At 33.4% G+C, this 27,276-nt stretch overlaps 1 protein-coding gene across 3 annotated transcripts in view; it reads right to left on the minus strand.

Moving 5' to 3' along the window:
- LOC117176113 (golgin subfamily A member 6-like protein 22) overlaps positions 1 to 24,627 on the minus strand; it is a 251,380-nt gene extending 226,753 nt beyond the window's left edge. For all 3 annotated transcript variants that reach the window (XM_033366169.1, XM_033366168.1, XM_033366166.1), the window contains exon 1: positions 24,343 to 24,627. The gene's annotated coding sequence lies outside the window, so the exon portion shown is untranslated. The remainder of the gene's footprint in view (positions 1 to 24,342) is intronic.
- Positions 24,628 to 27,276: the final 2,649 nt, after the last annotated feature.

Here is a 27,276-nt window from a genome sequence, read left to right on the forward strand (position 1 = left end):
TTATGGACGTCTAATTTTTGCATTTATATCAATAAGCGAATTTGGAAGCGTGCGGTTTAGACAACAGTTATACAATATTCAACTTCACCAAAAACATCTAAGATGCAAAAGGTTCCGCCAATAAAATTTTACCAGCATAACAATCAACATAGTTTATGAAATATCAAAGTTTGTCAAACAATTTTTTGTTTGTGAAATTTTTTTGTTTTCAATTTTTCAATTCGATAAGTTTAGAAATCTTTTAAAGGTACTTGGCAAACTTTGAAATGTCGCAAACTGTTGATTGTACTGCTTTTTACTTGGCGCAATTTTTTGTATCCTAGATGTTTGTGGTGAGATTTCACTTGTTTTTTAATAGAAATTTTTATTCAATAAAATACTTGTCTTAAAATAATCGAAACACTTAATACTCTACACAATGTACTGTCTACAATTGATATTTGATATTGATATTTATATTATGAGTGTCCAGGTCGACTGGATTACGAAAAATGTTACATTTTTCATGTTTTCTAATTCTGCTGAATTCAAATCATAAACTATATGGATAATATAACTGTACCCAAGTTTTTCATAGGTTTTTCTTATTCATTTCAAAATATTTCATATTTGATGCAAATCAGTTAAATATTTGCCTAAACAGTGAAATATCTCTAGAAATAATTAATCAATTATGCCGTCGAAGTTCTGAACATTCAACCGAACGACATTGTTTACTGATGACTTTGTAAAGCAGAAAAAGTGCTCAAATGTTTGTCCATTTATATTGGAAATAATAATTATTAAAACATAATCAAAATGTATATACTTGAAATTGCAATTGAAACAATATTTATGGATAGAATAGAAACGAGGAAAAATATTTCGTTCATCTCCATGTTCAGAACGTCAGATACATTAATCAATTGAAATTTCCAAAAAATGGCACTGAAGCCTCATCTAATCAATTGGAAAATTTGTAGACAAAGAAATAATGAATAATTCAAGATTTCCTTAAAAATAACACTGTAGACTGAAGTAGTCAATTCATCCTAAAAAAGGTCGACCTATTGTCTTCTGAATCTGCTGTGTCTATTTTCTAAAGAATTGACAATAATTTGTATGTACAGAACTTTTTTTTCAAGTTTAAATTATAACCAAAGGCAGGAACGCAACTGTCAATTTATGCGAGAACGAAATATTTAATTGTTTATATAGAATAGATTTTCATGAATTATTAACATAAACCTTCATTTTTAAAATGCCAAGTTATTCTATAATTGGAATTTTTGTACAATTAGAATAAAGTTTGATACAGATATTTATAGAATTTGAAAACATTTATAAGAGTGAGTGGTCGAGTGAGCGATAAAAGGTTCAAAACTATTATTGCTTCTAAAGTGCACCATAAACTTTGGACACTAATAGCATTTGAATGTCATTTATTCAGATTATTGAGCAATTTAAAAAAAAGCTTCATGAATTAAATATTTCTTGTTAAAATTGAATGATTTCGAAGACAAAAACTCGTTAGTTTAACATTCTTGCAATTGACTTTCCATCAAAATAATTTTTTGCACTTTTGTTAAAAGAATTTAAAATTTTTTAGTAAGAAGATTATATCATAATCTTTGTACTCACATACAGCTTTCTCGAGTACCAATAAATACAAAGTGAACTCACCTGTAACAAAAATAAAGAACTTCTATTAGTTAGAACAATTGATACATATAAATATTTTATGATTAACCAGATGATTACTATATATATATATATATACACATATATAAAACTTAGGCCTACACTTAATAAACAAATTTAATTTAATTAATCACTATATAATTACACCTTTATCATGAACGTATTTTTTTCAATAATATTTCAGTTTTTACTTTCCCGTTCCTAACCAATCTCCGTAGAAGGAAAAAGTCCATTGAATCAAGAAAATATCGGTACGAATACGGACGATAAAATACTTTCATCCTCCAAGATAATTTTCCTGGTCTCATAAAATGTAGTTGAATGAAGTAAATATTTTGTATCATCCGTATTCGTAACAATAATTTCTTGATTCAATATGAATTCTTGTAATCACTCTTATCAAAACCATGGAATATACAAAATTTCGTCACCAGGGTTCCATCACTAAGAAAACTAGGTTATAAAACTTAATATCTGGATTTTACGGCTTAATCTTCATAGATTGATGTACCAAATTTAAGAATCCAAGATATGAATCCACGGTATACACCATTTTTTATCAGTATTGACTAAATCGCTACACGGCAATGCCAGCTGGATCGCGACATAACAAAAGCTTGCAATGTTCTCTTTCGCGAATTGTATGTTTTTCAAAATTTCAAGATCCAGCTGCGCTGCCTCGTAGCGATTTAGTCAATGGAAGACAGGAAGCACATCGTCTTGATGGAGTACATTACAAGAGAAACAAGTAGGTCGAGCGTTCATTCGCTTTGAAGCTCGCCAACCGTTTCCTTTGTTGTTACAGATGCATTGTTCGTTCTATCGAGACGTTTCATGCATGTGAGGTATCCAATCCATTCGCGGCTTCAACGCCTTTTGGAATTTATTTCCGGCATTGGCTGATCCTTCGATAATCTCGAAATCCGCTACAGCACAATCGCACATCGAATTCGCACAAATCGCACTGCACGAGATTACTCAACAGTGTCTCTTAACAGGACTTTATGACCATTTGTTTGCTAATCAGTAATGAGAACTCGTAAAGTAGAGAAACGTTATGCAGATAATCTTTTTTTTTCAACTCTTTACTAGCGAAAATACGGTTTTCATATTCCACAAGATATGAGAATCTCATCCAACTGTAAATTCGTTATTTCTTCCTTAAAATTTGTAATATTCTTTATAAATGTAATATTCAATAATTTTTTATACAGAGACCTGTCTTTAAGAGTAAAGTTAACAGGCTCTAAGAAAAACTAAAGACAAACCCTTCACGTATTTTATTTTGTATACAGGTGCCTACATTGAGTAAGACTCAGCATATGTTAAATCACATAAGAAACATGACATCAAACTGTATCTACACCTGTGAGTGTATTGGCCAGCAAATTTGGGTCGAATAAACGAGTGTGAAACACGGTTATGTACAAAATGTTAGTGCATTACATTCGTTCAGCATAACATGCATGTGGATTGTGCAAGAAAACTTGTACAATCACACCTGAGCATGACACACGCATGTTTTGGCTCCTCTGAAAATAATATTCCGATTCTCATTTAGATTTTAGACCATAGTGTACGAAAATGGTCACCACTATACAGAGAAATTCCCTTTTAATTTATTTATGTCTAGTTAATGGACTTTAATTGTTTCCGATGCCTCAATTAGTATCGCATAAATTACTGTCAATATGGCTTTTAGTGTGAGATATTTATTCAGAAATGAATTTAGCGAAGCGCAGTGTTTTGAAGCTTCGGTTTATATTGAAGCTCTAGCTGACGAATGAGTTAGCATCTCGCCATTTTATTTAAAATCATCCGTGTTTACTTCGCTTTGCATATTACGCAACTTCGACATCGAGATATATGCCGAGAGACCTTTCAAAACGTTAAACATATACTAGTTCAACGCAGCAGACAAGTGTCCACCACCGAGGTCAGATATTCTTGCCTTGCATAAGTCGCGATTGTCCCAGTTTGGAAGTTACAAGGAAAAGTTATAAATAAATTAAGAACATTATAAATTTTAAAAACATAACGTCCATTAGCAATATCCTTTTTTGATAACTGTGAATGTGAAATATAGCACTAATTGAATGCTTCAAAGAGGTTCATGCAACTGTTCCATGTACTAAAACGGACAGATGAAAACTGAACTTGAAAGACATAAAAGAAATAGTAAATCATTCCATCTGTGAGACCGGAAGAGTTCAGGACCTGAAAAAAGCAGAAGGCAGGAAATTGGCTGCCACTTCGACTACAAGACAATTTTCAAAGGCTATAAGATTTAGCATTTGTCTTAAAACAACAGCTCCACTCTCTCGCGCAACTATAAACTTATTTCGGAATATCATATAAACTCAAGAGAATATAAAATTAGTAATAAATCGGACACTATAAAAAGACCGCATTTACGTTATTCTTCAAAGAAAAGATAAACATCATGGCAAAAAAATAACCAATTGACATACTTAATGATGCAAAACAAAGATAAATCTGAATTTCTCGAAACCGACGACCTAAATAGAATTTCTAATGGTTCTGTTACGAATAGGTCGTCTTTAAAGTACGACATTACGTGAATCAGCGGTGCATAAGTTACGGTACAGTGGGTGAGCAGTCGGCACCCGGCAGCATTTGACAGTGGTGGCTTCTTCATCCATGCTCTAAACTCAAAGCTAAGTAGATTGCAGAAAGAATTCGCGGTATATTCACTGCAGCGCCCCTTGAATTTTCTTTGTCACAGAAATTGTTCTCGCGCTCGTAAAAGAGTCTCTTCTAACGACTGAAACGTTCTCCCTTTGCTTCTTCGCCAGATTGCCTACACCCTTTACTCTCGTGTACGTTCGCCTCTTAAAAGATTTATTCCCCCATATTGTTACTCGTTACTGACTTATTTTATCGCCCGTTACTTGCCAGAACATGCTCCATTAACCTATACCCATACCTTCACCTTAAGCGATTGCGAACCGACGTCCTTCGGAATGAGGGTTCAAAAGCTAATTCATATGCAATGGCTAATTGAATCAGTCTTCCTTTAGAGATGCTTACTAATTGGACTATTTTTTATATTTCTTGTTTGTCTTCTATTTATATCATGATTATAGAAACTGGTCTTCTGAACTGAAACCTTGGATTAATCAGGGGCCTCTATATAATTTTCCCTATGACAAGCACAAACGGTTCTCGATTAAGACAAATGTGGACCCACAATTTGGGCAGTTTTTCATTCCTATTCTCAGAGTACTATTACTTTTCAACCACACGGTTAAGTTATTATTACGTGCCGGATGGGCTGCTCTCGCCAAGAGTACCGTTATACGCAGATTGTTACTTAACATCCATCTAACTACTTCGGCTTAACCAAAAACCACGAAACTTTACAGGAACCACATCTCAAACAAACAAAAAAACAAAAACTTTTCGATAAATATTCCGAGAAATATGTTAATTTCAATGAAGAAATGAATGCCTGCAACGAAACGGTAGGTATATCAAACTCGTGCCAACGGTATCGCGTGTACGTTTTTGCACCTAAGGACGAGGTTAACGACACTGAGGTTAATCTTTCAGGATTGCAATCCACGATTATGCCTTTAATTCAGAATGACATGGGCACTCCAGGGGGCTAAAGTCTGCAGACGGAATCCACTGAACTCTTAACATAAAATTACCACACATTTAAATAATCTGTTAACCATACTTGAAAAACTACACACTGCAGAGTTTGGATACTTGGGAAACCTGAAGAGTAACGGCTCTTGATATGGATGAAAAGCACTAGTAACTTTCTCACAGTTTTCCTTATAACTCGACTCTGATTTCATGGGAACGAAGAATTCCTGAAATATTGTGAGGATATGTGAATGGGCAGGAAGATGGGTTTGACAATTCGGGTGGTGGCGAAAACGTGAAAATAAGCTTCGAGCTCCCAGAAATGTTAGAAACAGGTATACATGCACCGACTAAACAGGTCAGTTTGAAATACGCACAAAGCCTATAGGCAGCTGCCAAAAAGAATCCAATCTCTCAGTGGATCTCTTTGTTGTATGACCATGCAAAATTCGATGAGGCAAAGATAAAACCAGTAATTCACCGCAGGGAGTGTGTCTAAAAGACGCCTGCGATGGGCACACTCTTTCCATTTTTTAGTGAAAAAACCTTAACACATAACATTTACACGTATTATGAAAAAACGGATTACATTCTAGACAGGATTTACAATGGATCTCCTAGAGTTGAATAAAGTAAGTGTAAATATGTGAAAGTGATCAAAGACTAGGATTTGATTCAAATCATTATTTTTATCAAAAAACATTTTACATCTTTATTCTTGGAAAGAAGTGCGTGTTTGAATCAGCATGAAAGAAGGTTCCGGAAAGACATACTTTTTACACTAAAAGCGTGGGTGAGACCATCGTCATGACTCGAGAATGCAGACTGCTTACTCTTCGTGAAGGTCTTACCTTGATGAAAAAACAAAAACTTTAAAAAGTCACAAGGAATTCCAATCCCAAATATTGTATAATTAAGCATTTGAAACTATAAGAACGGGTGTGAAACTCTTCAAAATCAAAGTACAAATGTTTCTCTATTTTTTGTTCTCTTCTTTGCAAAATTCCGATGTCGCATCAGCAAAAATTGAGCGATGTTTTACAGCCAGTTGTTACGCGCCTATTGTGGCATAACCGCGATTATGGGTCATCGCGCAGTTATGGCCATTATTTTCAGTGGAATTTGCGTTGAAACGGTAGAACAATAACGGGGACGTGGTTCAACATAGATTTACCTGACTGCTTCGTGCAAACACGCGACGAAATCATTTTCTAGTAATGCCAAAACACCACCTTTCCACATTTCCTAACTGACCCGACCGCAAATTTCTAAAGTCACTGCGTTTCAAAAGTCGATATATTTCATTTGAGAGAGATCTTAACCAATAAAGCACCAGGTTAATCTCTTCATTTTTCTGCTCAAAATAGAAAACAAGATACATTTTTATTTTTTATGACGCGAAAAATACTTTATTTTTTAATTCCCGAGATCCAATTTGTTCTATTTTCACTATTTTTGCAGGGGCACTGAATTTTACTAAAGAGGCCCAACATGTGGCTGAAACGTCTACAATAAAAAAATTAGTTTCTATATTTTATTTTCTACATGACCCTCCACCAACCAATCATACTTCATTCAAAAAATAATTTTTCAATTAAATCTTCTTTCTCAAAGAGAATAAGACAACACGCATCTTACCGATTAATTTTGTTCAGAAATGTATAGGTATTTGAATCTTAAAAATTGAAAACGCGGATTTTCAAAAAATAGTTAACATTTTTACCAAGAACTTGATATTTTTTAATTTACTACAGGCATACAAAAATCCAGGTATCAAAACGTTGCAAACAGTTGACAACTACATTACGTAAACAATGAAAACTATCCATTGTGCAATGTTTTGATTTTACTTCCTATCTGAATTAATTACTGGGGAATTTTGTGTGGATACTTCTTCTTACCATTGAAAAACAACATGTATTTGAGCAGCAAAATGATTTGTGACTTCGGAATGAACTGCATGTCTGATTTGAAATGAATTCGCTTTATTAAAATTTTCGATTACAAGAAATCAAACGTTTCCTCCACAAGTATTTTCCCCTTGACAACTGATGTCTTTACCCTACTGATTGAATTATTATGCTAAACGAAGAAAGTCTGAATAAAAGATTTAACAATGAAGGATGGACAAATTCTTAGCCTATTTCGGTGATAATTTACATTCATGGCATAAAAATGAAACACTCTTCAGGGTACTGAGTAACAATTCGGAATTTAAATTTACCTTATATTCATAGTCGAGAATTGTCCATTCGGAGCACTCTCAGCGTATGAATGCGCTCATCTACATGCGAATAGTTTCTTTCGATTTTTTATTGCATGACTTGGACACAAACATCGTACCTAATGAAAGTTCACCTGCTGTGACTTTCGCTATGAGTCTCACATTGTAGGTAAATTGTAGAGGATATAAAATGAAATAGCACCCATATTAGTCCCCAAATGTGAGAAGAAATCAATATAAGTGATAATCCGAACATGATTTAAAATTTCCGGCATAGTAAGAAACTGGAAAGAAGACATGTATTGAAAAAATGTTTGATAACTTCCTCTATAAATGCTTAAGGTAGCAATTAGGTTTAATTGAATCGAGACTCAATTTCTCAGTGTAATAAATTTGATTGTAGCGAAAAAAAGTAATTTTCGCCGGACGCTTAATTCACACAAGTGACATCACGTGTAAATTCCACGCTGCTATTTGCCATTAGGGTTCCATGAAGACATAGTTGCCATTTTTAGTATAGTCATTCCTCGAACCGGTTTGTACTTTTTTTTTTTTTGATTACACGTGATGAAAACGAGAGCACAGTTTGCATTGAGGTGAATAGCAGTCTTGCGTGGCAGACTCATTGTCACCGGACATCCGGTACTGTGCATAGAACGTTTGTTTGTTGTCCGTGAAGAATAGACCTTATATATGAAAGTCGAGCACATGTTATCTGCGCGAGGGCATGTCAGCAGAAGAAGAAGAAACTTGATATCCGGAACGGAAGCCGCGTATCTATAATCATCCTTGAGAGAATATGTGCATTTAAAAAATGTATGTCAATCATATCGCAAAATGTTGCAACCTTGTCATATTCCTCATAAGATGTCTTCAAAGTATCATAATACCATGCAGAAACTTACATGAAAGTATAGAAATATACTTTTGAAGATTTGTATGCTCCATTTATCATAAGTCGCCAATTAAAAAATTTGTCACCCTAAATTAAAATAAATTTACCAGAAAAGGAAAGTTTTTAAACCTGAAATTTAAAAAGTAAACATTCTCCTCTTAATTAATGGCAACAATGTGTGATTTCATACTCTGAGAATCGTGCCAATTGCACTCAGCGTCAGTTAAGATGTGCGTAGTACGTGGCAATAATTGTCGTCAAAGAGTAGAAAGAGTGTAATTTTCACCAAATGAGTGAAAATAGCGCATAGAATGACACGCAGCAGAGAATTATAAAGACAGTTAAGATTCAAAATGAGGACTCACGGTTTCTGCTCGTTAATTTCACGACCTGAGTGTATACAAATGTATACACACGTAAATTTGAATTTGCACAAACATCTTCTTTCTCAAGCCAGGAAAAGCCCACGCAAGTATTTTTATATGAATTCATCGATCGCGTGTATAGTTTTCGAGAATAAATGAGGATCTCAGAAATCGCATTGCGCCGTATACCTAATTACTGACATTTGCGAAATGATAAGGTCTACGTAAGATCTTTATAACATAATCTTCCACAGTATCTGTTGTAAGGATGCCTACTGACCTGACTCACGTTCGATGCATACATTGGCTTTGCTTTTTACAAAATTAAGATATTCGTATAACGTATATTTTCAATCAGCTTCACTCGTCAGACGTACAAGCGCCGCTATTGGATACTGAAAGTTTTCTTAACAAGAAACATGAAACGATTTGTTATGAGGCATAGAAACAAAAGCTGAAATACAACTTTCATAAAAGCGATGTGAAAATGAAGTGAATAATAAGCCTATTACGGATTTCAAGGACAGACGGAAAGAAGAAGAGGAACGTCTTTGCTTCGCCTTTTGCGTGAAGATCAAGTCTGCAGAGAGCGCTAATGAAAGAGGCTGACATTGAATAAACAAAGCGGTGAAAAATAATGACGCGTCTTTAACGAATGACTTTCCCATTAGTACAGCGCATCCCACGTTTTCTCGCCCTTGCGGTCTAGTCGCAGGTGCAACCAGGTGCTGCCTAAGGCCTTATAGTGCCTAAGTAGGAACATACCGGTTGATCTTACAGAGAAAGTCCGAAGACAGAAGCTGCCTTCCGACTTCAGGAAACCTGAATCAATCTCGGAAAGGTTTCGACTTCACTCTAGCGAAATGCAACATTTGACTTCCTCTCTTTTATCAATCTGATGCGTCAATCGATCAGAACGACCTCTCTTTTGTTCCTATGTTAAATGTGATAGGTGGAAGCTTTTATTGGAATTCGGATGTTGCAGGGTTGGCAGTTTTCGATGCCATATACATATCTGAATATTATACATATTTTGTAGATCGTAGCAATAGCATATAATAAAACAATACGTATGCCTCACGGATTACATAAAAGGCTGAAGATAGGAGTGATTGCAGGATTTCAGAATGATGCAATCTATGCAATTTTCAGATCAAAGAAGCACTACAAAAGAAGATAATTGGCTGAACTTTCTCGAATGGATCTCTCTTCCGCTTGAGACACCCTTTCCGGTTAACAAGATTGACTAACCTGCTAAAGAAATAAACATCATAAACCAGAGTGAGCATTAAGTACGCGTCTCTCGCTTCTTTGTTTATATATCACATTCTTTTGAGCACAGTGAGAATATCTGTCACTAAAATACAGCAATTAACACTTCGGTGAGTGTTTAATAGTTGAATAATAATGATGGTGCTCCTTATACATTTTTCCTCTGTGTGTGCAGAGAACTATAATCGTATGTCTCCAATCTTAAATTAAATATTTGGCAGATTAGATAAGAAACGTTGTTGATCACGAGTGAAAAATTATGTTGGTGCTATTCAAAATGTAAAGATTGATGAGACGTCAGATTTTGAAACTGGAGTGATACATGAAACATACCATGAGCAGCATGTTTGATTTAATTAAGAAAGATTCTGGAGATATGTTAGGAAGAAGACACGTACATTTGCATTCGCATGTAAAACGTGTGAGACGAATGCTCGATTGACTTTCTAAATTTGTATCGAATGAAGAAGCGTCACTTTCACCCCGCGATTGATAACATGCATCGCCTAGCCAAATACACATATGCACGCTGGGAGAAAACATCTCTAGGTGCCACTGGGATCGCACGATCGACTTAAATCTCAGAATTAGAGATTAAACGGATCGCTTTCGATCAGCCCTTATGTGTACAAACACGTATTTCAAACTACTAACAACTAGCTAAACGAGCCAATTCAAGTCTCCCAAAAGTGGGACACCTTCGTTTCGAGAAATCATGATACTATATAGTAAACGCGGGTCAAATGATAGTTTTCCGCAATTCAAAACGTATCTCAAAACCAATCTGTGTCTTTCATACCGTTTCTGTTATATCTGTTTTCATAGTTTCTTACAGAAAAGTAATAATTGCAAATGTACATCTTTTTCTATTTCTTACTGAGAAATGAAGCAAGTTTGTAAAAATAAATGAAATCCAAACTGGATAAGTCAGAAACGTGTTCACTGATAGCGGAAATGGACGTGAGGGGTTGAGGAGCGCAAATGACCAACATGAAATGTGTCTGGGGTATCAAATTTATTGCACACCCGGCAATGGCATAGCAGCCGGATTTCCCGACCCGATTGGTCATTGGTTGAGTTGACCAAGTGCGGTGCCGAGTTACTGCAAATAAGCTTACTATCTCGCCTATGCAGGTTCCAACATTCAATTTGCATTCCAATACGCGAGCCACCGGGGGCGAGTTATAGTAAATGCTTGACATGCTCATTAATCGATGCTGGCATTTATAGAAGGTGCAAAACTCACTTCACACTAAAAAAAATGGTTTAGCTGGATTTCGTCTTCCAAGAAAATATAGCTGTGTCACCCAGATTTTTAGCTATTTTAGTTAAATTTGCCATCTGGAAGTTATGTAGGTAAATTAACTAGACAATTTTCAGATGGCACATTGAGCTGAAGTAGCTATAAATCTAGGTGACACAGCTATATTTTCTTCGAAGACGAAATCCAGCTAAACTGTTAGCTGGGACAGCTAAACCATTTTTGCCGGTTCGCCACAATGATGGATTGTTGATATTTTCCGCGGTTCTGATCCTCCCGAAGACCTTGACTCCACGACCTCTTTAAAATTTTAAAAATCAGTGTTGCGTGAATACGGAGAAATAAGAATTATGACAGGATGTGTTTTTTCATCATGTTAAAAAAAATCATGTGAGATTTACGAAAAATTCTTGGAAGAAATTCTTGTAATGATAACAAGAAATTTCTGTACACACGAAGCTAGTATTTCACAATCGTAATATAATATAGGACCCTCGTAAAATTAACATTTTTTCGTAAATAAGGCTCAACATTTTTAAATCGCTAAAATGGTATTGAAATCAGTCCGGATTTCAAAGTGTGTAATCCGAAATCAAAAAGTGCGTAATAAAAAATTAGCTTTGTTGTCATTGAGGAAAATTTCTAGTTTGCTAACCTAATATTTAAAAATTATTATAAACAAATTATAATATTTATTTAAACTATTTTTCTTTAGTCTATACATTATCAAATGCCTACTTTATTTATCGAAGGTTTTACAGTCTTTCCCTTATTCGCCTCTTTTTCTCGCTTTTCGCCTTAAATGTGAACTGAATTAAGAGTTAAGCATTTACCTCTTTGGTTGAAAACTGGTCTTTTTTTATAGCAAATTAATCTAATTTGTTTAAAATGCATCTTTTTGGCTGAAAATTCAACTGCTTGGTTGAAATATGAACTACTTTGCCAACAAATAATTATTTTTTTTACATTCTCATCATTTATGATTGAGAAAGTATTAGAATTGTCGGAAATTTGACATCAAACTTTTTCAACGGATCTCCACGTTTCGAGACCCCCTGAAATATTTGTATATATGACCCCCTTGTAAATATTTAAAGATTTCTAATTTTAAAAGAAAAAACTTTTATAAGTATAATCAGGGTAGCCAAAGGTCAGGGAAAACCTGGAAATCGGGGAAAAGCCAGGGAATTTGTTGGTCACGGAAAGTCAGGAAAAAAATGCAAATGTCAGGGAATTTTTGTAAAAAGCCGAAAATCAGGTTTTCACGATGGCTTCTGTCTGTCTGTCCGGCCATCCGTCCGTAAACACGATAACTCTCGAAAAAAAGAACGAATCAAATTCATCTTTGGCACACTTTTTTTAGGTCCTAAAAGAAAGGACGAGTTCATGAACCAGCCATTTTTGTTAAAAATTCAAAAAGTGAGCGCATTATGAAAATTTTTGAGACCACTTTTTTCTGAATTTGAAAATTCTATGTACGGATATTTATAGTATTGAAAAGAACAAACCTGTTTACAAATGTCTGTCGGAAATCGAGCGCGCAGCGCGAGTGTCACGATGAGAATGTGTACCTCAAACCCTACAGAGCTTTGAGAAACTTAATCTTTGATTATACTTAATTAAGTAGACAATTAAGAATATGAATACGCATATAAATACTGCCATCTAAAAGAGATCTTTTTGATAAAGATTTTTTCAAGCATTCCAATGCAAAGAATAAATATCCAAGCCCGAAGCCGCCATCTTTTTGATTGTAAATTCGCCTTTTTTTTATAAAAAATTAATTTTCTTGGTTGAAAAATATTATTTTCTGGCTGAAAATGAAACACTTTTAATTAAAGGTTTTAGGAATTGAAAGCTTTACGGATTGAATTTAAAAATAATTTTTAACTTACTTTCGTGAAATATCTCCTTATTTTTGTTGCTTTTAAAGCATTTTGGCTTGTGAAGTTAGTTATTGATACAATTGAGGAAATAAGAATGAAAACTGGATAATGGCAGCAAGAGATTGGCATTTTCTAATACATTTAGAATAACACCGTGGATATACAAATTATTCAAATTCATGAAATCTCACGACATAGCATTTTATTTTCTATTTAGATTAACAACTCTCTCCAACATCTTTCATGCAATTTTGGAATGAAAATTAGTTTTGCAAAAATGAAAAGAGTGGTAGTTAATGTCTGTAAAACTGCTTTTTTGGCAAACAAAAAATTTGAAACAGATTTGAACAAGGGCGTTTGGGAGAGACTACTAAATTTAATTTTAAGGTTAATTTTCTTCCTAATAGGCTTAATATTCCACTCCTTATCGGGGAGCTACAAGGCGCGAGTTAAAGGTTTATCGAACCTCGTGAAGAATCCGCCAAAGGACGTCATAACGGCATTCAGGCTGGTTGTCTTACGATACTATGTATGTGTGAAGAATACACGTGAGGCTTGGAAGCGAGTAAGGTAAAGAATAATAAAGAGCGGTAAAAGTAAAGCCGTAATGCTTCGAGGTGAAAAGACTATTATGTCGATCATGCGATGCAACAGAATTTATTGCTTTTCGAGCGAGCAATTGGAACATCGTTACAGGCTTTGTTGCTGCTTAAAAGCTCGCTTAAAAGTGTAAAGACTTCCAAGAATTTTTAGTGGATGTGAGAAGTATTTCACCAATTTCGGTAAACTGGCGAAAAGCGATCTGAACAATCAAGTAAAAACGTATTTAATGTAAGTTTAAAATTGGATAAAGTCATAATTTAGATTATTAAAATATCTACACCTAGATCATGCACGTGATATATTATTATCAACAATGGCCTGGAAAGATGCAATGGTGCGACGTGACTTTTAAAAATGTCCTCGCAATTTATAAGTGAACTCAACTTTCTCAAACCTGATTCATTGTCCATCAGAATATTTTAAACTGATTTACGCACCAATTTTGTTATCATCAGGACTTATGCAATAGAATTTAGAATTCAAATTATTTGTTCTTCTGGAGATACTCCATTTGATGTAACAGTCAATAATAAAAATCTGAAGAGAAAAGAAAAAATCGGATCCAATTACAGAAAAACAGTAATCATAAGATTGCAACCTTCAAATTCACAATTTGCTATTAAACATAACTATCCATTTTTTCAAGCCTATGACATAATAAAATAATCAGCCTTTTTGCGAAACATAAAACAGGGTTTAAACATAAAAATAAACTTTAAAAAAATCAAGACTATTTTCCAGTTTTTCTTCTCAAAACTTACATTTTTTTCGCGGTTGACAAATAATTTTCAAACGTTTATAATAATAATTGTTCAATACTAATTGCTTCAAAATATACATTTTGAAAAAATTAAAAATAATAGAACTACAAGGTAAAATATATAGTGTAAATTATTGTAATAATGTTTTCGAAGTCACCCTGGGCCGGGCAATCCCTCAGGCCTAGGGGAGAAGCCAGCCCGGGCCCAGCACCTCGGCAGCCCCCCCCCCCCCCCCCCCCCCCCCCCCCCCCCCCCCCCCCCCCCCGTCTATGAGGACCCTTTCATTACCATGAGATATAAGGCTCTTTCAATAACTAAAATCCTAAAGACATGGCTAAATTCAATTCTAATTATTTGAATCATTTTCTTGATGTAATTTTAAGAAAATGAAAAAAGTTGGTGAAGCATGCATCCTCCCGCATGACAGACAGTCAAGTATTCCCCTTGAGTTCTAGTAGAGGTTCTGAAAAAAAGTTTGGCAGAAGTCTAGGGCAGCGATTCCCAAACTGCTATCCTGGGTAGGGTAGCTACCCGGCGGTAGGGGGATGCCACCCCGGGCCGGGAATGCCTTTTATTGTTCTGAGATTGAGACCTGTTACAATAACTGAAGTTATGAAGGTTCAAATTCGCTAATGAATATTTAACTAAATTTTCCATTTTTCCTAATCAGCTTTAATTTTCCTATAATGGGAAGGTTGAGCGCGACAAGCCAGCATATGCCCGCGTCACAGACTGTCAAGTGCCCCCCCTTGGGTTTAAGTATTATGAAAAAATTTGAGGGTGGCAGCTCTACCGCTCCCCAGAAAGAGCGAAAAAAGTTTGGGAATCGCTGGTCCAGGGAAAAGGTCAAACTTTTGAGACAGAATTTGACTTTTAAACCCGCAAAGATTAATTTTTTACCGAAAATTTAATTTTCAACCAAAGAAAATGAATTTTTCACCAAATAGTTAAATTCACAATTCAAAAAGACTAATATTTTTAATTCGGAACCCAAAAATAAAATGTGAGGCTTTTCATTTAAAAGAATTAACTTTCAAGCATAAAAGGTTAAATTTCAATACAACAAAAAAGAAAGAAATTTCTACAAAAAGAAAAAACGAATGCTTAACAAAACAGTTGAATTTTCGATCCAAAAATAAAATAGCAGACTTTTCAAATAAAAAGAATTAACTTTCAACCAAAAAATATGACTGTTAAAGAAAATAGTTAAATTCTCAACAAAATAATTATTTTTTAACCGAATAGTAGAATTTCAACCAATCCATGAATTCTGGAATTAAAACATGATAGTAGACTTTTCAAATGAGAAGAATTAACTTTCAAAAATAGAAGATATGAATTAACAACAAAAAAGACAGACTTTTCAAATTAGAAGAATTAACTTTCAAAAATAGAAGACATGAATTAACAACAAAAAAGACGATATACAAAACAGTTGAATTTTCGTGCAAACGAGAAAATACTTATAAATTCAAAAAATTGTATAGTAGACTTTTAAAATAAAAATATTATAACACGCGAACTTATGAAACACTAACTTCACATCAGTTTTTCAACTTGTTTGCAAAACATTTCGAGAATACCTAAATTATAACTATATTATGCCAATTATTACTGAATAATTCTCTAAATTTAGTTCACCAATGTAATAACAATGTTATTAAATATCTAAAAATGAAGTTTTTGATCTAAAATATAAAAGCAGGATTTTAGCGACGACATCTTGAATGTAAATTGATCTTGATATTTTAATAGAGGTGACTGCTAGCATTGAACAAAATTCCAAACACTTACTTTCGGAGAGTGAGACGATATTTATTGCAAAAGTAAAAACATATCTAAAAAATTGCCTCTTTTCAACAAACAAACCAAAGTTAGTTATTTCCCGGGCCGCTACTTAAAATTCCAGGCGAACTTCCGGTTATTCCGGATTTCCCGGCCACCCTGAAAAATATTTTTTTATGACTCGAGACAAAGTAAAGGTTTGAAAATTTGGCACAATTGAGACAGCAATTTGCTGGGGCTTTAAAAAAAAAGATCGACCCGAGTTTCGAGGACCATTAAACTCCGCGACACCTCCGACTTTTTGGCGACCAAGAGGTTGCACACCATTGTCGTAAAACTCTCGGGGGGAAATATACGATGCATGCATGCACGTACGTTTGCAGGTCCTATATAAACATGCATGGTACGTGTATTAAGGTGGTCGGTACTTCATGTGCAGTGTATGAGTGCATTATGCACACCTATGAAAAAAGATGCATCCCAAACAGTTGGGGTACCGTTTGTCGTGTTTATTATTTTGATACTCGACGTTCGCCAGCACGGAATTTATGACAATTTGTACTCCGGGTTTGGGGGATTTACTTGATCGTGTTAAGGGCAAGGCCACACTAACTGAAATACAAATGCTTTTGACGACGTTTTTAAGAGTGACTTGGGTATGAAGTACGTCGGTGGTGCCACATTCGTCCAGAAGCAAATCTCTTGTCAATGATGGGCGACACACAAACGTATAATAAATTAGCGGGACGCTTTTTCGACGGATCGACGATACTGATAAGCCAGGTCTGTCCAGCGAGGAGAAATTTCGACAAACCGACTCAAAATCACAGCTGCGAGTTTTCATCTCCACTTCCCTTTCTACTTCACGAGAGTAACCAACAACCAGGATGCCTCGAGTGAGAAGTAGAGGTGGAAATGAACCATCTGGACTTCGAGTAAATATCGACTCGCTGAACAGGCTTACGAGACGACGATAGTGAGGTAAACTGTTCGTGGTGAATCGCAGAATTCTCTGGGACACTCCGGTAGAGACAGCACATTATAGTCATGTAACCACGGAAAGTTTACTTCAGTTTGTTATAGTAAACTGACTATTACCCTACTAACCTACTTTTACGATTATCTACAAGGTTTCGCGCCCCAAGTTTTTTCTGTGATTTCGTTAATCTTTTGCAAACAATACAGCCTTTATCAAAGAGATTCAGGCAAATACTTTTTAAAATAATTTTCGCGGCCAGATGATTCAAAAGCAAGGAATTCCTCCTTATTACTATTCGCTACTATCCATTCTAAAAGGCGTTCCCGTTCCTGTCCACTGCACCGAGAATCGGCAGTGGTTACAATAAAATTTCTGCCCATATTTGAAAAAACAAAAACTATGAAGTTGTGTTACGTTATTTTTCGCACGGAATTTACTATAATTGTCGCACACAAACCTACAGCATCCATAAAGTAATTAAAGTAAGTTACTAATTTGAGTGTGGCGGGGCTTACAACAAAAATAATGATATAAATAAATAATGAATTAGAAAAAAGTTTACGAACTTTGCGAAAAATGATCCCGCAACGGTACAGTTCAATAATAATTTAATAAGTATAAGAATCACTTTCATAGTTAGGACTTTTAGACTCTTTTCCCTCTATCCACTCTTCTCCGTTATTCCTTCCTTCTTAGACAGGATTCCTTCTTTCCTCCTGTTTTCAATAAACTTTCCCTTTTTCACCTTATATGCGAACAGACTTAATAGCACACAATAAGAAAGTCAAAATATTTTTGGTTAAAAGTTAATTATTTTTGACTCAAAAGTCAATTATTATATTTTCGGTTCGGCGTTCAAATCGTTTAACAAAAATCCTATTATTTGGTTAGAAATGATTTTTTGTCGTTGAAAATTCAACTACTTGGATGCAAGTTTAACAATTGTGTTAAAAATTCATTTTTTTGCCAAGATTAAAAGCTGTGGTTGAAACTTCATCTCTTTGATCTTCGGCGGAAAATTAAACTATTTTGATGAAAATTCGTATTTTTTAATTGAAAATTTAACCATTTTTGTGTAAATTACATTTTTTAATCTGTTTTGTTTCAGGATTCAAGGTATTTTAATGTCCAAAATATCTTGTAGCTACATACAAAAATATAATTTATACACAAACATATCGCTGAGATACTTTAGAAATTTTCGGCATTTTTATTCTGTAGACACATCAAATTTTTTGGTAGCGAACTTTGATCAACCTCTTGTAATTACGTAGTGCAGTCTATAAAAATAAATGTTTGGGAAGATTTTTATAGCACCTTTATACTTTTCAGTAGAAAATTTATTATAAGACGGTGATCTAAAAAAAAGTTCCCATGCATGGAACATACCCTGCTATTGTACTTTAAAAGAAGGAAAATAAAATATAACTTACAAATAGAACCACTAAACTGCAATTTAACATTGATTAATTACTAGTAAACTTTAAAAGAACAATTTAAAAATATTTAATCTCCAGTCCACGCGAGATAAAGAACCCGATAATACGATTTTAGCAACGCCATAAATTCGCAAACAATGTATGATAACAAGGTGTATGCACACAGAAATGTCTGATACGAACTAAATATATCAAATCTTCATTATAAACATTTTCTGTTCGTGCAATTTAGCTTATAAATATATTATATATTTGCAATTGGTTAACTTCAACAGCAAAATGCAACGCGTAAATAATCTTTAGTTAAATAGTTAAAGTTCAATTAACTTCGCTGGAGGCAAAAACATTTCGTGAACCTTTCTATTCTCTAAATCTAGAAGGTATTATAATCTAAACTCTAGATCTTAAGAATAGAACGTATTCACTTTTTTGGCTCTACAAACGTAGCAAAATTTTTAAAAATGTCTAATTTGAAAGTATTTCGTCAAACTCCCAAGAATAAAATATTTCGAAAATCTAGCCAACCTAAGATGCTTAAAGAATCACAAATCATGCGTGGACATGATATCTTCTAAATCACTTTCCATGACCAAAAGTCTTTTTTTGCTAACCGGTTTAGCCAGGTTCTCGTTTCTCGTTCGAAAATCGATGAAGAATGAAATTGAGCATCTTGAAGGGAGTGTGGATGCGTATGTGTGTGACTACACAAAAGACAACCTTGCGAAGGTCATTGAACCGGTCAAATTACGTACGTATGCTAATATCTGTCTTTTAATCTTTCAAGATCAGCATCCTTTCAGAATTCCGCTCACCTCACGAAAAAAAATAATTACAAAATGATGCTGCTAAGTTCTTGTTTCACGAAATACAAAAAAAAAAAGATTCCAAAGCCTTAAATTAGCGAAGAAGAATAAAAGAATCGTTAAATAACAAATTAATAATAGTCTAGGATTAGACTAATATATTATTTCTCGATGAAATTGGATTCGGCATCGATACATATTAAAACTTTAATTTAAAAGTATACCGATAACATTTCATTTGAAACCGAGTTTATTACACGTCATTTTTCAGAGTAGAAATGAAGAACACACTAAAAGAAACAATGCCTTGGTGCCTATTATTAACCAAATTGATTTCCATCATTGACCTATGATTGATGACTATTCATTTTCACACCTTCGATCAGGTATCACTTTAGGTAATTGATTAATGGTTACAGAATACATTATTTTGTCATTATGGACAACTCGATAATTGATATACAAGTTTAAAAATATTTGAAAACTTTTATTTTATAATTTCTACTTTATATAACCTCCACTTATTATTAAAACTTTTTGTATCCCCAATATTTATAATCGATTTAAATATCAAACACTTTTTGGCGGAAAAAAATGCTAGCTTAGGTCATAAACAGATCAAGTGATCAATCAATACAACAAATACCAGGCCCTAATTAATACATTTAGAATCTTGACGAACGTCCTTGCTCTAAAGTCTAAAATATAACCGAAAGGAATGTCAAATGTACATAACCACACGTGTGAAATATTTACAGACGAATTACTCAAGAAAATTCGTGTCAACATTGACAAAATGACGAATACACACACACACACAACTTAAAATTATTTAGCATTGAGACATGCTGTTAAATGGAACGAAACGTTACGTGCACCTAATTTGTCGCTCTAGAAATAGATGTTATTGTCGTGGACATTCATTTTCCACTACAAATATTCCTTTCGGACCTAAAGGATATTCCTTGTTCAATCTTGAATGATGAAAAAATCGCCTCCTATAATTTTCCAGTTTGTTGAATGAGTTTAAATTGTCTTAAAGTTAAATGCTTTCCTTATATTTCTTAATAGTTAACGTGATTGATAAAATTAAACCAAAAAGGCCCATTGATAATTGCGAAAAATTTTATAAAAAAACCTAAGCGTGAATAATAACAAAAGAATTGAAGACATAATTGTTTGTTTAATCAAGGTATTTGCATAGTTGTGTTTTTTCTTCCGCTTAATTTACAAAAGCTCATTTTATTCTTTAAAAGGTTCGTTGTAATTCCATTCGTCACGATTTTATTAAATATTATTTAGAACATTGATTAATTCAAACAATGGCTAACTAAAGATAACTGTACGTGTTATTTCTAAATGAAATGATTACCATAAAAACGTGACGAATATAATTGTAAAAAATATTTCAAGAAATATAATGCATTTTGATCCTTTTGTAAATTAATACTGAATGATAATTACTACTATTGCCTAAAGCCAATGAAAAAAATACAAATGTGCAAATAACTACATTTAAATACACAGTTATGACCTCAACTATTGTTTTAATTATTGGTGTCCAATTTATTTGGACGAAGGACTGTGAATACACAATTTTTGTTTTGTTGTAGTCATCTAGTAACTTTAGAGACTGTGAAAAGTAAATAATGCAGAAGATTTTGATTTCCATCAGACCTATTAAGCTTCATTGTTTGTAGCCCCCACAAAACTCGCGCAAAAAGTCATAAGCCAAAATAGCTTTCCATAATTTATGGATTTTCGGACAATTTGATCCTTTTTTGTTTACTGAGTTGCGGAAGTGAAAAAATGAAAACTGCATTATGCCCACTGTTCTGTTAAAAATCGTGAAAAACATGTTTTGCCTCGGTTACCGTCGCTCGCGGAGATAGTACATACAAATAGTATAATTGAAACAGATGCAGCCTTCAATAGACTCTGATCATGGTCATATATTTGTATTATACGCACTTAAAAATGGATTTTACGCCGTATTTGAATAACAATATGAATAATAAATAAAAATGAAAATAAAAAAGAGCATTTAGATTCTGTTCTTGATCGTTAATAAAGAACCATCCTGCATTAAGCACAGAACCGACTTCATAGATTCCGTACTATCTTTATTTTGATATATTTACACCCATTTATAAAGAACCTTAATATCTTGTTCTTGGCCTAAATAATTAAAGCGTAGAATACCGTTCGTGCAGGGTCCCTGTGTATCTATTAACATTATAGAAAAAAATTATTATTTCGAGAGGCCTATAATTAAACCTGAAAAATAATATACTTTCCACATTTGCTTCATCAACACCTATTCGTTAAATTGTGAAACAATTTGTAATCATAAAAAAGACGCCCAATTCAATTTGTCAAAGCGCTTTCGTCAAGTACTTTATTGCATATAATCATGCCGAAAGTTAGTAGGTTCATTAACTAGTTATGATAATAAAGAAACCCAAGATTACAGGTTTATTATAATTATAGAACGTAGACACAACACAAAACTCATAATGCAGGCGTCAACAAAACTTTGCCAGACAAACATTTATCTATCGCCATTATCATTTCACTGATTAAATATCCAAATGAGTGATCTAAATAAAAAATTTAAAGTATATTTAAACGAAGAGTTCGAAGCTTGAATAACATAAATGAAAGCCATCACATATTGTAAGTATTTAAAAAATAAATAAATGTTCAAATTAAGACCTTCAAAAGATAGAAATTTGTAATTAGAAGCGTCCAAAATTCAAATTCAAATTGTTTAAATCCTGAAAATATTCACGATTTAAAAGAGAAAAGATTAAAATTGAATTTTAAATAAAACACTTTTATTGTGAATTTTGGAGAAATTACAGATGTACCTGAAGTTCCGAACGTGCAAATGTAGGAAATGGAAATGAATAAAAAATTAGTTTCTGAAATTAGCCCAGCGGATGTTAACCTTTTTTTAAAAGTCAGAAATAGTGTTAAATAACCTTTCCATAAAACAAGTTTTTTGAGCGCGGTAAGTGCTTCCGGAAAAGAAATTTAAAGTCACCCTTAGTTTTACAAAATTATCCAAATGAACGCTTTTATACACTTTTCCCGATTTAAAAATAGTCATAAAAAAAGAGTTCTTTGAGCAGGCAAGATCTTCCGGAAAAAATTAAAGACACTCTTAGTTGTAAAAAATCATCAAAATAAACTGTAATACACTGTTTTTCGAATAAAAATATTTTTAAAGTACCCTGTCTTAAATAAATTTTTTTAATGGGTAAGAGCTTCCGGAAAAAACTTAAAGTTACCCATAGTTTTAGAAAATCATCAAAACGAATAAATACCTTTACACATTTTTTTCGAATTAAAACTGGTGATAGACTGTCATAAAACAAATTTTTTTAGTTGGTTAAGATTCATTTGGATGATTTTGTAAAACTATCGGTGACCTAAAATTTCTTTTCCAGAAGCACTTATCGCCCTTAAAAAATATGTTTTATGACGAGGCAATTCAACACTATTTTTAATTCGAAAGAAAATTGTATAAAGGAGGTCATTCTCTAAAAATTAATTATCGTTTCATGTTTTTTATAATACTGACTTTCACGCCTGCCTGAACTAATGCCACTAGTTAACTTCAGAATGGTTTGATTTCCATTTCGTTTATGTAAAAGTTCAGAACTTCAGTTGCATTTACAAATGAACATAGTCAATTTGAAACTATGCTGAAAATTATTTGAAAGCATCTAGAATATATTATCAGTTAAAAATTAAAATGGTAATAATTAAGGTTACTTACATCAGGATTTAGTGAATTCAGTATCTAAAAAAAACACCAACATAATGACGAAGTAAAAATTACCGTTTCGTCTTGGGAATCTTGTTCTTTTTATAACTTTCATGTGAATTTTTTTTTTTTTTTTTTTGTAAAGGAATTTAACAAAAATCCGAAAATTTCACAAGAAAAATGCAAATTCAACTCTAGAATTAGATGATTGGATAGAAAAAAAACCCAGTAATTCTTGGTGTAAAATTACACGAAAATGGAAAAACACCAGTGTGTGATTTTACACTATAAATGAATGGCATTTGATATAAAATCATTATTGGAGAATTTCACACTGAATTTTCAACAGTGTAGGATTGCAAAATGCTTCTCATTGTTGTCATGAAATTTGTGAGGTAAGTAAGTTAGAAGTTCCACGTGTTACGAAACGTTTCGTATAAGTAAACAGTAAACACAGTGGGTATTTTTATAAACAAATATTCCGCTCGGAAATATTGACAAAATTGAAAAAAAAACTAGTTTATAATTACTCTCACAGTTAATTCTACATGCTCCAAAATCAAAAGGGTAGGCTCCCCTTCGAAACTAAACCCATGTAATCAATGTACTTTGAACGAAAAAATTCAGCTATTCCAACCGGAATTTCGACACGACTATCACCTGCTCCAGGTCCCGCTATCCGTAGACAAAAACGGTTATTTGTAGTAAATAAGTAAATTTCAGTACGTCTAGGCGTGCTAGATACGGCCATCAAATCTTAAGCATTCCTTGATGAAATCGTAGAAATGCTATAAAACGGATAACGTTTCTTTCGAGAACAGCCTGTGAGTATAACCTGAGCGGAATTCTATCTACGGCTTCACCGGAATAGCAAAAATTTCCTTTTAAAATTTAAATCCATGCTTGCAGGCCGAAGTTCCTCCGCACTAGCGTCACAGAAAAAAACACACTTTCGGAGCACAATTTTCTTTTCTATTATGAAGATTCGCGAGAAAATCCTACCTTTTTGGATGGATTTTCCTCGTTGGCTGTTCGATGTAAATCCACAGACAGATCGGGGATGGAAATCCAAATCGGCCAAGTTCAAACAGCAGCCCGGTCACGAAAGTAGCGTCACCAACTTAAAATCCGAAAAACTCTAAGTTCGCACTTCGGAAAAACGTCACCGTAATCACACGATCGCCACTCTCGAGAATCGCGATCTTTGATTTTGCGGATTTACCGTAGTCATCTGTGTTAACGAGGAAACGTGAGAGATCGAAGGCAACTGTGAAAACACCCAGACAGTTCGGCCAGCCGTGAGGGACTGACGAAGTTTTCCGACATTCGCCGGGAGTTCGGCGGGTGTTCGGCAAAGTTCGATGAGGCTCGGATGGCATGACTGTAGACTCTGTAGAGGGGCGCAACACAACACAGAACCTCGAAGGTGAGCCTCAATTTGTGATGGAAAGGATAACCTGAAGCGTTGTCGGCTCGAATTAGAAAAATCAGATCCCGCATTTTTTATCTCGTGCGCAGGGTAATCCGTAGGTCAAGGAAAACCTGGATATTATGCAAGGCCGTAGCCAAAAAATCTTTAGGGTGAGGGTTGGGGCGATGCAGCAGAAAAAAATTGGAGGGAAAGGGATTTGCGGCGGCACATAGGAAAGTATATGTACATTGTATACACTTTTAAGAATTTCGGGAGTGGGGGGTAAACCCCCCCCCCCTAGAGCTACGAATTTGAAATTAGAGAAAAGTCAAGTAATTTTATTGATTATGGACAGTGACGGAAAATCTATATAATAGGCCGTCTATAAACTTCCATATGTATCTTTGGTTTGGAATTTATCTCGTTTGATTTAAAAATACTATTTATTTGGAAATTTAATTATTTAGTTGAAAATTCGTCGTCCATGGTAGAAATGTTAACTTAATTTGGTTGAATGTTAAACTTTTTTGTTGAAAAGTTGTTTTTGTTGAAGACTCATCATTTTATTTGAAGATTCATCTCTTTGATTGAAAAGTTAACTATTTTGTTGAAAATTCGTTTTTTCTAATAAAAACTAATTATTTTAACTAAGAAATTAACTAGATCATTTTTAGCTAAAAATTCAGTTTTTTAATTGAATATTTATTTTTTAAATGAAAATTTATATTTTCTAAGGGCAAATTCATCTTTTGGCTTAAAAATTCAACAATTTGGTAGAAAATTAACCTATCTGAATGATCATATATTCCGATTAAAAATTTAATGTTTTCCAGATAATTCGTTTTTCTGGCTTAAAAATTCAAGAATAGTTAGGTTGAAAATTCATATTATTTATTGAAACTTTTTTTTATAAAAAATTATTGTTTTGACATGAAAATTTAACTTCCATTTGATTTCGAAAATTATCATTTTTAGGTTGACCATTCAACTATTTTGTAGAAGATTCATGTATTTCGTTAAAAATCCGTCGTTTTTGACTTAATTCTTCTTAACGTGACAAAAGTCTACTATTTAAAAGTCAAATATTTGCTAAAACATTCAACGTTTTAGATTGAAAACTTATCTTTTTTGTTGAAAATGTCTCTTTTTGGGTAGAAAATTAACCTTCGTTGTTAAAAAATTCTCTTTTTGTTTAAGGATTCAACCATTTTGTTGAAAATTCGTATTTTTTCGCTGCTTTTGACTGGTAGAAAATTATATTTTTGTTGAAAATTTATTTCTTTAGCCGATAATAAAACTATTTTATATGCTTGATAAAAAACTTTTTTTTCTGGTGGAAAATTTAACTATTTGGTTAGAAATTAATGTATTTTGTTGAAAATTCGTCTTTCGGCAAAAAATTGATATATGTGCTTTATAAATTCAAGATTTATGTTGAAATTTTAATAATTTGTTGAAATTATCTTTCTTTTATTAAAAATTAAATTGCTATGTTGAAAAGTTGCCCCTTTAGATTTAAAATTAACCTTTTGTGGTAGAAAAATCATATTTTTTGGTTGAAAATGAACTTTTTCGTTGAAAACTCAACTGTTTTGGAAAAAAGTCGTCCTTTTGGCTTGAAAGTTAAACAATTTGATTGTTAATGCAAGTATTTACTTCAAAATAATTATGTATGTTGGACAATTCGTCTTTTACTGGTTGAAAATTGATCTCTTTCGCACAAAATATTTTTTGCGTGAAAATTGAACTCTTGTTGAAAATGCAAATTTACCTATACGAGTATTTATATTGAATTCAATATAATATCAGCATTAATTCTATAAAAAGAATTAATTTCGCTATTGTTCCCTGATTTTCGTGAAAATCGTCCCATTTCTCATGGTTTAAGAACATTTTGCGTTGTAGATTCTATAATATTTTAATATTTTTAATCAAGATTTTTTTTAATGAAGAATAAACGTGGTATCCTTTTTTAATAAACGCCGTGGCTATACGTTACTTTGGGGATGAGGGGTAAAAAATAGCCAAAAATTGGTAATGTGGTTAATGGACGGCTCCATAAATCCAGAGAGAAATTCTCAAGAGACTTGATAATTTAAAATAGTCGTTAAAAAGAATCAAATCATTTTCATGCCTTGGTCTATTTATTTATTATTTCCTTTTTAAACAATTGTTTTAATCAATAAGAATCGATACGCCGCATATGTACATGTAAACCATGATTGAAAGTGTAATTCTTTTCATTCCACCCTATTCTTAAAACATAAAAGTTCCTAAACTATAATTATTTTTAAATTCTGAATGGAACGTTGTGCTCATAAGCATTTATTTCCTGGTTAGCCCCATACCCTAATAAGAGTTATTATTCCTTTGACTTAAAATTTTGTAACCGTTGTCAGCTCGTTTTCTTGCGTAATTCTGATTCCTAGGTTCACAATTTAGCGACGTTAATAACAATCGTTAGTAGAATTTAACCGTAGAAAACAGGGACCTTCGACAGTCTGATTTTATGGTTGTAGTGGAGA

The sequence above is a fragment of the Belonocnema kinseyi genome, chromosome 7 (assembly GCF_010883055.1).
Source record: "Belonocnema kinseyi isolate 2016_QV_RU_SX_M_011 chromosome 7, B_treatae_v1, whole genome shotgun sequence".
Lineage (NCBI taxonomy): Eukaryota > Metazoa > Arthropoda > Insecta > Hymenoptera > Cynipidae > Belonocnema > Belonocnema kinseyi.